This window comes from Amblyomma maculatum, chromosome 10 (assembly GCF_055883805.1).
Source record: "Amblyomma maculatum isolate TAMU_Amacu chromosome 10, ASM5588380v1, whole genome shotgun sequence".
In the NCBI taxonomy this organism is placed as follows: Eukaryota; Metazoa; Arthropoda; class Arachnida; order Ixodida; family Ixodidae; genus Amblyomma; species Amblyomma maculatum.
In genome coordinates, this window is record NC_139353.1 from 5,927,708 (window position 1) to 5,938,714 (window position 11,007).

An 11,007-nucleotide genomic window follows, 5' to 3' on the forward strand; every position below is an offset into this window, starting at 1 on the left:
TGAGTAAGGGCGATATGCTGGCAATGGTCGCTTCACGTCGGCCCTTTGGCACACATGAAGGTGCGAGTTACAGTGAGCGCGCTGAACTTTGCAATGCGGATAATGACTACAAAGCGGTAAGGATATAAATGAGTGTGAAATGGGTTTTACTGAGGGTTCAACGGAATATAGTCCTCTGTAAGCTGCACGGCGATAGCACAGGAACACAGTCCGTCTAGGCACAAACCAGCGAGCTCGAGCAGCGCAGCGGCACGTCGTTGTTCTCTTCCTCGTGCTTCGTGACATCTGCTCTTCGTTTACTACAATTTCCCCGGGAGCGAAGAGGAGCCACCCTGGCGACCTATGGCGAGGGCAAGACGAGCGGGTCGTAGTATGTTTTGAGGCGACTCACGTGCACAGTTTCGCGGCCGCAATGACGCATGTCCGAAGAGGGAGTGAGTGGCTCCACGATATAATTTACAGGGGAGGTTTGGTGAACGATGCGGTAGGGGCCGTGGTATTCAGTTCGAAATTTCGATGACAATCCCGGTGGGGTGCCAGGAACCCAGAGCCAAACGAGGGACCCTGTAGGGAAAACATGTGGCGTCTGATCTTTGTCGTGACGATGCTTTTGGTGGTCTTGAGATTCCAATGTTAAACTGCGGGCCAGCTGGCGACATTCCCCCGCATACTTTGCAGCGTCAGAAAGTGGAGTCCACTCGGAGGAGTCTGGTCGATATGGTAATATAGTGTCCATCGTGGACAAAGCCTCACGCCCATAAAGGAGGAAGAAAGGGCTAAATCCAGTGGTTGACTGCGTGGCGGTGTTGTAAGCGTACGTCACTAAAGGAAGAACAGCGTCCTAGTTAGTCTGATCGGCAGCAACGTACATCGTGAGCATATTTCCGAGAGTACGATTGAAGCGCTGTCAGCCCGTTAGTTTGAGGGTGATAGGCTGTGGTGGTTCGATGTATGATGCGACATTCGGCCAGTAGAGCTTCAACGACATTGGAAAGGAAGACTCGGCCTCTGTCACTAAGCAGCTCACGCGGCACGCCGTGGCAAAGGATAAAATGATGAAGCAAGAACAGGGCAACCTCACGGGCAGTAGCGGCAGGAAGGGCAGCGGTCTCCGCATATCGGGTGAGGTGGTCGATGCCGACCATAATCCAGCGGTTCCCAGAGACCGTGCGGGGAAGTGGCCCGTAAAGATCAACGCCAATGCGATCAAATGGACGGGCCGGGCATGGAAGGGGTTGTAAGAGGCCAGAAGCACGAGGTGTGGATGGCTTGCGGCGCTGACAGGCGATGCAGGAGCGGACGTATTCGCGAATATAACCGTACATTCCGCGCCAATAGTAGCGTTGAGAAATTCTTTGAAACGTCGTGACTACACCAGGATGGGCACACTGAGGGTCGGCATGGAAAGAGGCGCAAATTTCATGTCGTAAATGGCGGGGAATGACGAGAACCCACCGTCGACCATCAGTCATATCATTGCGGCGGTAGAGAAGACCGTCTCGTAGGGCAAAGTGTGGTGCTTGACGGCGTAAAGTCCGAGAAGGCGCAGCATTGGGAGAAGTGGACACGATGTCGATAAGAGATGCGAGCCACGGGTCTTTGCGCTGCTCCACAGGCATATCGGCGATGGTTAGAGTCGAGAGGACGGGATCAGCCGCCGTGGAGCAAGCAGGTTCGTTGGATAGGGGAGAACGAGACAGAGTGTCGGCGTCCATGTGTTTACGGCCAGAACGATATACAACTCGAATGTCAAATTCCTGAAGGCGGAGGGCCCATCTTGCGAGGCGGCCGGACGGGTCTTTAAGAGAGGACAGCCAACATAACGCGTGGTGGTCCGTGACGACTCAAACTGGCGACCGTACAGGTAGGGTCTGAATTTCATTAGTGCCCACACAATTGCCAAACACTCTTTTTCTGTAACTGAGTAGTTGCATTCAGCTTTAGAGAGAACACGACTCGCGTAGGCGACGACGTATTTGTGAAAGCCGTTTTTTCGTTGAGCCAAGACAGCTCCGAGGCCAATGCCACTCGCATCACTATGGACCTCAGTGGGTGCTGTCGGGTCGTAGTGGCGAAGGATTGGTGGCGATGTCAAAAGATGGCGCAATGCGGTGAACGCTTCGTCGCACTTGGCTGACGAATCACTTAACTCACTGTTTCTCCCGAGTAGCTTCGTCAGGGGTGCAATAATAGAAGCAAAGTTCCGTATGAAGCGTCGAAAATACGAGCACAGACCTATGAAGCTTCGAAGTTGCTTGAATAAGAACGGTTTAGGAAACTCTGCGACTGCGCGCAGCTTGGCCGGATCAGGACGAACACCTTCCTTAGAGACGATGTGACCCGAAATTGTCAACTGCTGGGCACCGAAGTGCCACTTCTTAAGATTCAATTGTAGGCCAGCGTCAGTAAGACAAACCAAAACTTGCCGCAAGCGCTCTAGGTGCGTAGCGAAGTCAGTGGAAAAGACAACAATGTCGTCCAAGTAGCAGAGGCAGATGTGCCACTTGAACTTCCGCAAGATGTTATCCATCATTCTCTCGAATGTGGCGGGCACATTGCACAGGCCGTAGGGCATCACATTAAATTCATAAAGGCCATCCAGCATCACAAATGCGGTCTTAATCTCTGTCACAGGCGGCCATCGGTACTTGCCAGTAACCGGAACGTAAATCAAGGGGTGAAAAGTACTCGGCACCTTGGAGGGAATCAAGAGCTCGTCTATACGCGGCAGGGGGTAATTGTCCTTGTGGGTAATTTTGTTCAGGCACCGGTAGTCAACACAAAAGCGAACTGAGCCATCTTTCTTCTTTACTAGCACCACTGGTGAAGACCAGGGGCTTTGAGATGGACGGATCACACCACGTTGTAGCATGTCCTCAACTTGCTCATTGATCACGCGACGCTCTGCCGCTGACACACGATAGGGGCGCTGTCGAAAAGGCGTTAGAGCCAGTCTAAATATGATGTGCGACTGTGGAAGTGCGGCCGAGAGGTGTGTGGGCGGCGTCGAACGCGGAGCAAACCGTCTGTAAAAGGGCCGCAAGCTGCGTTCGGTAGGTGGAAGGAAGGGCGTCATCGATGGCGGTTCGGAAGAAGTCGTCTGGCAACGAATCAGGCGTCGATCAGACTGCAGAGCATCGATGTAGTTACCACATTTGGTCTTGGAGGCATCCAGGTCAGACAGAAGGTGGGCTGGTTCAATGGAACTGGGAGATTCCCCCGTAGCAAAGTAATCAGGTGCGGAGACGGATTGTAGATGAGTAGCTTCGTGAAGCCACCGTGAACATTGAGAACAGCAGACGACAGCGGCAGGTGCTTGCGGTGGATGAAGGATGCAGACGGCGTAAATAGAACACTAACGGCTGACACGGCAGGACACGAAAGAGGCACAAGGGCACAAGCTTCTGGAGCTATGTCGACATCTTCAGCGATGGTAAGCTTTTGAGGACACACTGAACGGTTGTCGTCGTGCAGTACGTCGCACAGTGCAGAAAATTCCACTTCAGCTCGGGCGCAATCGATCACGGCGTTATTTTTAGACGAAGTCCCATCTAAGGATCACATCGTGAGAACAAGACGACAAAACTGCGAACTCGACACTGTATAAAAGACCTTCAATGACGACACGCGCTGTACATGCTGCTAAAGGTGCAATCCTCTCTTCGCTGGCAGTGCGGAGCGAAAAACCGTTAAATGGCGTTGTAACTTTTCGTAATCGTCGGCAAAGTCGCTCATGAATCACAGACACTGCAGCACCTGTATCGACCAGCGCATGTACAGGCAGACCATCGCTAGAGATGACTATAACGTTCGGGGGCGAAATATGAGGCCTTGAGCTTTTCGCAGAGCAAGCAGTTCTCGCCTCAAGAACCGCGGAACTTAGTTTCCCTTATCAGCAGGGGGTGGTCGCCGGCACATTGGTGACAGTGACCTGCGACGTGGAGAAGGAGAACGATGGGTCGTGTACGAACGCTGTTCGGCGGCGTATGCAGGTGAAGACGGAGCAGAATGAAGCAGCGGTGGGGAGTACTTCGAAGACGCAGGCTCGGGACGCGCAGCCATGCGGCGACGGCGCCGACGGGCCACGTGTCCAGGGCAACCACAGTAGTAACTTGGGCGATTGTCCGAAGTGTGCTACGGGTTGTAATAGCGCGGAGTCGCAGGATGAAGCGGTGTATAGCGTAGGACAGGCTGCACGGGTGGTAACGGCTCAGGCGGAGGCCGCGTAGGTCAAAGGGGCTGGGACAGAAGGTTGGCTATATTGTAGTGGTGCTCCGACGTATGTCAAGGGAGCGACAGCAGGAGCTTCAGGAAGCGTGGGAAGTACTGTGACCTGTTCGCGGATGACCTGCTGCAACTTTGGAACCAAAGGAGGGGAAGCGTCAGGACGATGGGGAACGAGGGATGTATTTTCGGGGTTTCCTATTGTACTGGGGAACAAAATACAGACGTGAGGGTTCTTTATCGCAAATAATGAAACGTGGTTTGTGCCGGTACTCTTCAAAGTAGCAACACCATTTAATGTGTAAGTCATTAATCAGTAACTTAGGTAAATAATGTCAATTAAGGATTCCAAAGAAAACCTTTTCTGTGGCGCTCAAGGTAGCTTCCAGCGATATGTATCTGGTTTCCTTCCCCTGCCTCAGAAATGTCTTTTTTCCCCCTTGGATCAAATTTGCTTACACAAGCAGTATATGTGTAAAAATATATCATCCGATGACTACATCACCACTGGTCCCACTGAAGGTCCTTATATTTGCTTGTGACAGCCTTTTATCACTTTAACAGGCTAGAAAATTCACATGAATACGGAATGAAGGCTGATATTTTCTTTCGTATATTTTCTAGGATGCCTGAGGAGAGGCAGCGTGTACCTGAGTGACGTCCTCTCCAGGAAGACCGCGGCAGCAGTCAAGCGATGGCTCGTAACAGTGAAGTAATGGGACTGCAGGCACAATGAGCAGGGAAACGTGACATCTTCAACTCAGCCTAGAAGCTGAATGCCAGAATAAATTGCTGTGAAGCCTCACAAACTTAGTAAGCTGTAAGCGCCATTTTTTTATTCGGAGGGCTTTGAGCCTTTCGAATATTTAAGAAAGACCAATAAAAAGTGCTGTTTAAACCTACATTTGTCGATGCACAGGCTTTTTTAAGCTACATACGTATGGGTTGCTTTTCACCTGCCCGGAGAACAGCACTGCTGATGCCACAAAGTTAGAGCCCGCTTGGAGGAGAAGATGCGCATCTCAAAATGCTGCCGCAGCGCTAATTTTCAGCAACAATAGCACTGTGCACGCTTTAATGGGTAAACGATAGGCCATGGATGAGTAGATCACTAATTACACATGGATAGGCCACTGGGCAGCGTGTAGTGCCGAAGTAGTTGGGCCATGTGGGTAAGCCAGCGCCCATGCATGACCCTAGCGTGGCAGTAGGCTGGTCAAGTCGGCAATACTCATTGGCCCGAGGTCTACTGCCGATGGTGGATAAACCACCTGCCAGCGGGTACCACCAACAAGGTTGGGCCATGTGTGGGTAAGCCATGGCCCATGCATGACCCAAGTGCGGCAGTAGGTTGGCCAAGTCTGCAAGCCATGGCCCATGCATGACCCTAGCGCGGCGGTAGGCTGGCCAAGTCGGCCATACTCGTTGGCCCGAGGTCGATTGCCGATGATTGGCCATTCTTAGGCCATTGTCAATCCCCGACCTCGGGCTGAGGTTGGTCGCCTAGGTTGGCCCGGTGAGTTTCAGTCGGCCATATTGCCAAGGGCCGAGCGCGGGCCAACCATAGGTTTGCCGCTTGGGATCACCCTTGCATACTGCGTTCATATCCGGCGTCAGCTACGCAAAACACACGACGCCTCGCAGCAAGAAAGTGTGACACTAACCCTTTCGTCCTCCTCCACCTGTAACACGTACGAGCGCATGTGGTGCCACAAATTAGCTGAGCGTGGCACCATCCTTTCCTTATTCCTTGAGACTGCATATTGTCAGCTATGCGTGACACTTGCAGACGACGCCACAGAGCATGCTCATCGTGACTTTGTTCTTTCCGTCTTGTTGCGCAGTATAAGCGGATGAACCATAACACAAGCAGGCGATGTCACAGAGCATGCTCATCTGCCCTTCATGATAGTGTTCAAAGTGCGTTGCTCTGTGTTTATCTCTTACTTCGTCCCGTTTATTTGCGCTACTTTTTCCAAGGTGATACTGTTCCTTCCGTATTGTTGCACATGTTCAGCTCATGATCCGTAGCAGACGATGCCACAGAGCATGCTCGTCTGCTCATCCTGATAATGTCTATTCCGTAGTGTTGCGCATTGTCAGCCAGCCATTTCACAATCAGACGACGCCACAAAGTAACTCAACTTGCCACGTACCATGCAGTTCGCATTGAGCCTGCATATTTCCAGCGATCTGTAGCAGACGTGCAAAACATCTCAGGAGGACACCGGTGACCGAATTTTGTTACTATTCATCTTGATTTCATTTCATTTGGTCCACTGCCACCTTGTCGCTGCTCCCGCTGATATAAACCGCGTGGGCTGACGTAACGCTGCTGAGGCAGAAACATATACCTATGACTTCACTTTGCACAGCGCACACCTCAGTGACGGACCGGTGGCGACGATTTACGCAGAACGAGGATTTTCACACGCGCGATGAACTTTATCGACGCTGATCCAGTTTCGGTAAGTTTCGGGAAAGAAACTGCAGTACCCCCGCCGGGGTGGCGCATTGGTTAGGGCGTTCGACTACTGTCCCCAAGGACGCGGGATCGAATCCCGGTCTCGGCGGCAGCATTTCGGTGGAGGCGAAAAGCTAGGCGCCCGTGTACTGTGCGATGTCAGTGCACGTTAAAGAACCCCAAGTGGTCGAAATTTCCGGAGTCCTCCACTACGGCGTCTCTCATAGCCTGAGTAGCTTTGGGACATTAAACCCCAAAAAACCAAACCAAACCAAACTGCAGTATGTTCTCGATGCAGAAACATTAGTGTATAGATAGCTGCATGGCCGCGATATCGCGATCAGACCGGCTGTGCTTGAGATCAGTCGTTGGCTTCCCGACGTCTTCTTGCTTTCGTCACAGCTGACGTCACCACCACGTGAAATGAAATGAATATAGTTACAAGACTGCCCCACACATTTTTACTTCTAGTAACGGGCGCGCTGTGTGCTACAGTTGTTGGAAGCTCGGCACTACTGCATTTTCTTTATCAGCACACTGTGCGCAGTATTTACGTTCTTAGCTTCGCTAAGGAAGTCGTGTCTATTTTCTCAGGCGTGGCAACAACACTTACACCACATCCGTTTCGCGCAATTGCAGTCCTACGCACGAGTGAGACGGCGTATAAAAACATCAGCAGCCGTGAAATTCCCTTCTTCCGGTAGCCACGCTTTCACTTCGGCGACTATGAAGCGGCTGTCTGTAGAGCTCGGTCACGGCGGCCCGAGAGTATACACACGCACACAAGAGCCTGGAGTACAACGCAGGCGCTTTTTACTATTTGAGATTTTTTTTTCTTCTACTTTGCCACGCTTCGGTCCGTTTTGGGCCTCTCGGTTCGGAACGCTGAGTCGGGTAATAGCAGCCGCATTCTCACTGTAATGGTTAAAAAAAAAAAAATGTACTGATTTTAGAGACGCTACGGATCTGCACTTTTCACTCATTAGAGCTCCAGCGCCAGTTCTGGGATTATGGATGGAATTCACTGGAGGAAGTCATTCGAATCATCGGCAACAGCTGAGGCGTATCTTAAACCCCACTGAATGGAGAAGAGAGGACGAACTGTTGCTGCGAGCAGGCACACGGAAGTAACAGCATAGGACCGGTACGTAATTGGGTCCCTATAGTCTCGAAACCAGGGTATGTTGCCGGTCTTCCTCACACCACTAACGCAATGAGAGCTGAAAATCGGTTTCGTGTAAGCGGTGAAGGTGAAAAAAAACGAGTCGCACATACCGGATATGAGAGGTTTCAAGCGTGCGCCAAAGATACGCGTACTCTTGGAAAGATGGGCTATGGTTGGTCTTGAAGTTCAGCGTTCGTCCTGCGTCTGCCGCTTTTCTTCGTCTTGTGTTTTTGGCGCTAAAATATGGATTCGTGTACTTGGTGTTTTCGACTCGGGTCGGAAACACCCAGCGCAACTGCGGAAGAACGCCGTTGCGCGGCTTATGAATAATGGTGAGATAGAAGCGAAACAGTCGTTTGTAGAGAAGTGCGACTGACCTTGCAGTGAATGTAAAGCATCGGTCAACAGTATCTCTTGCTGGGCTAGTTGGTGTGACATTGCGTTAAACCAAAGGAAATACAGCGCTAAGTTTTAGACGAACCACACAGAAAGACGGACGGGACAGGCGCTATCCACGGGATAGCGCCTGTCCCGTCCGTCTTTCTGTGTGGTTCGTCTAAAACTTAGCGCTGTATTTCCTTTGGTTTAACGCAATGTAAAGCATCGTTTTGGGAAAATACCGCTGCTTTTAGTACGACTGCGACCTTTTTCGGCTCGTGGTGGTACATATATAATAAGCGCGTGAGAACAGCACGAAAAACTTTTTTTCACATAAGTCTCATCGGTACACGTGCGACTGAGAGAAATGTAAACCTCAATGGTGCTTTGCGCGGAAGAGAACTCTTCCATCGCTATTACATCCCTTACGAACATGCATTTGGAATTACCTTTGCTTCTAATTACAGTAACGTATGCAGAGGCCTATTTCAACTTTTGAACGCGTCCGCACTGTGACTCACTGTAAAAAAACATGTTCGCACTGAAAATACGCTCTCCAGGATTTGCAGTGTACCACTAATATATGTAAGGACATTCTGTAGCATTTTTTCGTACATTTGCTTTATGCCCGCGTACCACGGCTGCAAAAGGAAATAATTCAGTAAAGATGCTTCGTCGGCCTGCTCACGAAAAATATAGTTTTCATCACGCATGCGAGAAAAAAAAAAAAAAAGGAAACTCAGTTCGTAGCAGCACGATACAGTGAGTACTGAGACAGCAACTACGAGTAGGATATACAGCTAATGGGAAAAGCGCCTGTTGCCCTCTCGCAGCCGATTGCGTGAATAACCTCGTTAAAACTGCTAGCCGCATAACGCAAGGTGTTGCTGGTATTATTAATCGGAATAATCGCGGTGACCTGAGGATCTGTCGACAGCACCGGCTGAATGCCTCCTTCCGACTTGGTCATGCGCGGTCTTTTGAATGTATGTTGAACCGAGTGGCTGTACGGTGTGACGCTGAATTTCCAAAAACTCTCAAGTCTGTTCCTGCTGTTCGCGCGACACATGTACGGCTAAGAAAAAATGCTGCAAAGTGGTCCATTGAAAAAGTTGAAATCAAGACTTCCCCTCTGCTGAACAACTCGACTTTTGTTTGCCTTCATACAAGCAGCCACAAAGCGTCTTCACCATCAGCTTTATTATTATCTTTATTTTTATTTTTGTACGTGTCCGTTGAGCACGTGAGCATGATTTCGAATAATATAGAAAACAAATGTAGAAGCACAAATGTTCTTTCATCCTCGGCACCATTTTAAGTCTTCCGACAAACAATCTCGTACCATGTGTACGAGATTCTGCGAACAGGGCATCATACAGGCCCTATCGAAAGCTCGCCGAAACGCACAGACACTGAAGACAATGCGATCAATTTGTCTTATACCGACATTCGAAGTGCGGTCACCAGCGACAGCCACAGCGGAAACATTCGGCCGACAACGATCAAGTGACACATTATGGACACCGTTGGACAGTTGTCGCCCGTCTCGTGTCAAAGGTCACCGACGGCGCTGTAATCACGCTTGGCGGTTTGACGAGCGAACTTTCGAGCTTCCTGTACGCAACTCCTCGCGTCGGCGCAGCAGGCTGCTAACAACAAAAGATTACTGAGGAGTAGTGCGCTCGTGTCTGTCCGGAGCTATCATGCACCGCACTAAGATAAACCAACGCAAAGCAAGTTCAGTGACATACAGCAGCTGCCACAGGGCGTTGAGCGAATGTAGTCGTACCTACAGAGGCAGGTCGTCCTCGACTCACCCGAGCGCAGTCGGCGGCGGGTGGCGGCGCGCCTTGGGCGAAGTAGCGGCGCGAGTGCCGTCCTTCCTCGGCGAAAGCATGTTCGGCGCACGTCGTTCGCGGTGCTTGTGGGCCGGAGCGTCGCCGTCGCTCTCCCAGTTGCGAAACGTCGCTGCCGCCGCCGCCGCTTGCTCGTCGAGGACGGCCGAACTCACTGCCGCGGGGTGGCGCTAGTGGTCAGAGAGCCTCCTCCTCGTACTGTTGACGTGCGCTACCATTAGATGAACACGGACCACAGAGAATAACTACCAGGAGGAGGAGGTTACAAGAACGAACGCAGTCTTTCGTGTGGCAGGATATACCTTATCGTTTATCACAGCATCATTCCTTCCTCGCCTCTCGCCTTTAAATCGCATATCCCTCCCTCCCATTTTCTCCCTTGCCCCCGTCATCTTTAGAGCCTCATTCTGCCGTGTTCATTTTTCATCCCTATTTTCGCTTTCCTTTATATATTATGAAGATCGTTACGACAGTTCAATTGCAATGCGAATCTAGCATCGGCGGTTATTTTGTGACGTCAGGCACTCAATAATGAATTTATCGCTAAATCGGCTCAGCTCAGCATTGATGCAGGGCAGTGCTGTACATCAATTGCTTTTTATCGTCGGAGTGCCTGAGGATCGATATTGTATGCAACCGGTGTCGGTTCAGGAATGTATTAGATGTTGCCACAGATGAGCACGCGTGAAACCTCTACAAGGTTACACGATATCGGCTCGACTATTTGGTATCTCTTTCTTTCTCTCTCTGCCCCCCCCCTCTCTCTCTCTTTCTCTCTCCCTCTCTCTCTCTCTCTCTATATATATATATATATATATATATATATATATATATATATTAGAGGTCGTGGGTTCGGATCCCACCATCGGCCCGTTGTTTTTTCTTCTACTTTGTTTCTAATTATCTTTCTCCTAACAGAT

General features: G+C 50.6%; 1 protein-coding gene across 1 annotated transcript in view; it reads right to left on the minus strand.

Annotated features, from left to right (window-relative positions):
- The window catches only part of LOC146175443 (beta-1,3-galactosyltransferase 1-like), an 80,073-nt gene extending 69,888 nt beyond the window's left edge, over positions 1-10,185 (minus strand). The window contains exon 1 of the mRNA XM_084581808.1: positions 10,049-10,185. The gene's annotated coding sequence lies outside the window, so the exon portion shown is untranslated. The remainder of the gene's footprint in view (positions 1-10,048) is intronic.
- Between the last annotated feature and the right edge of the window lie 822 nt (positions 10,186-11,007).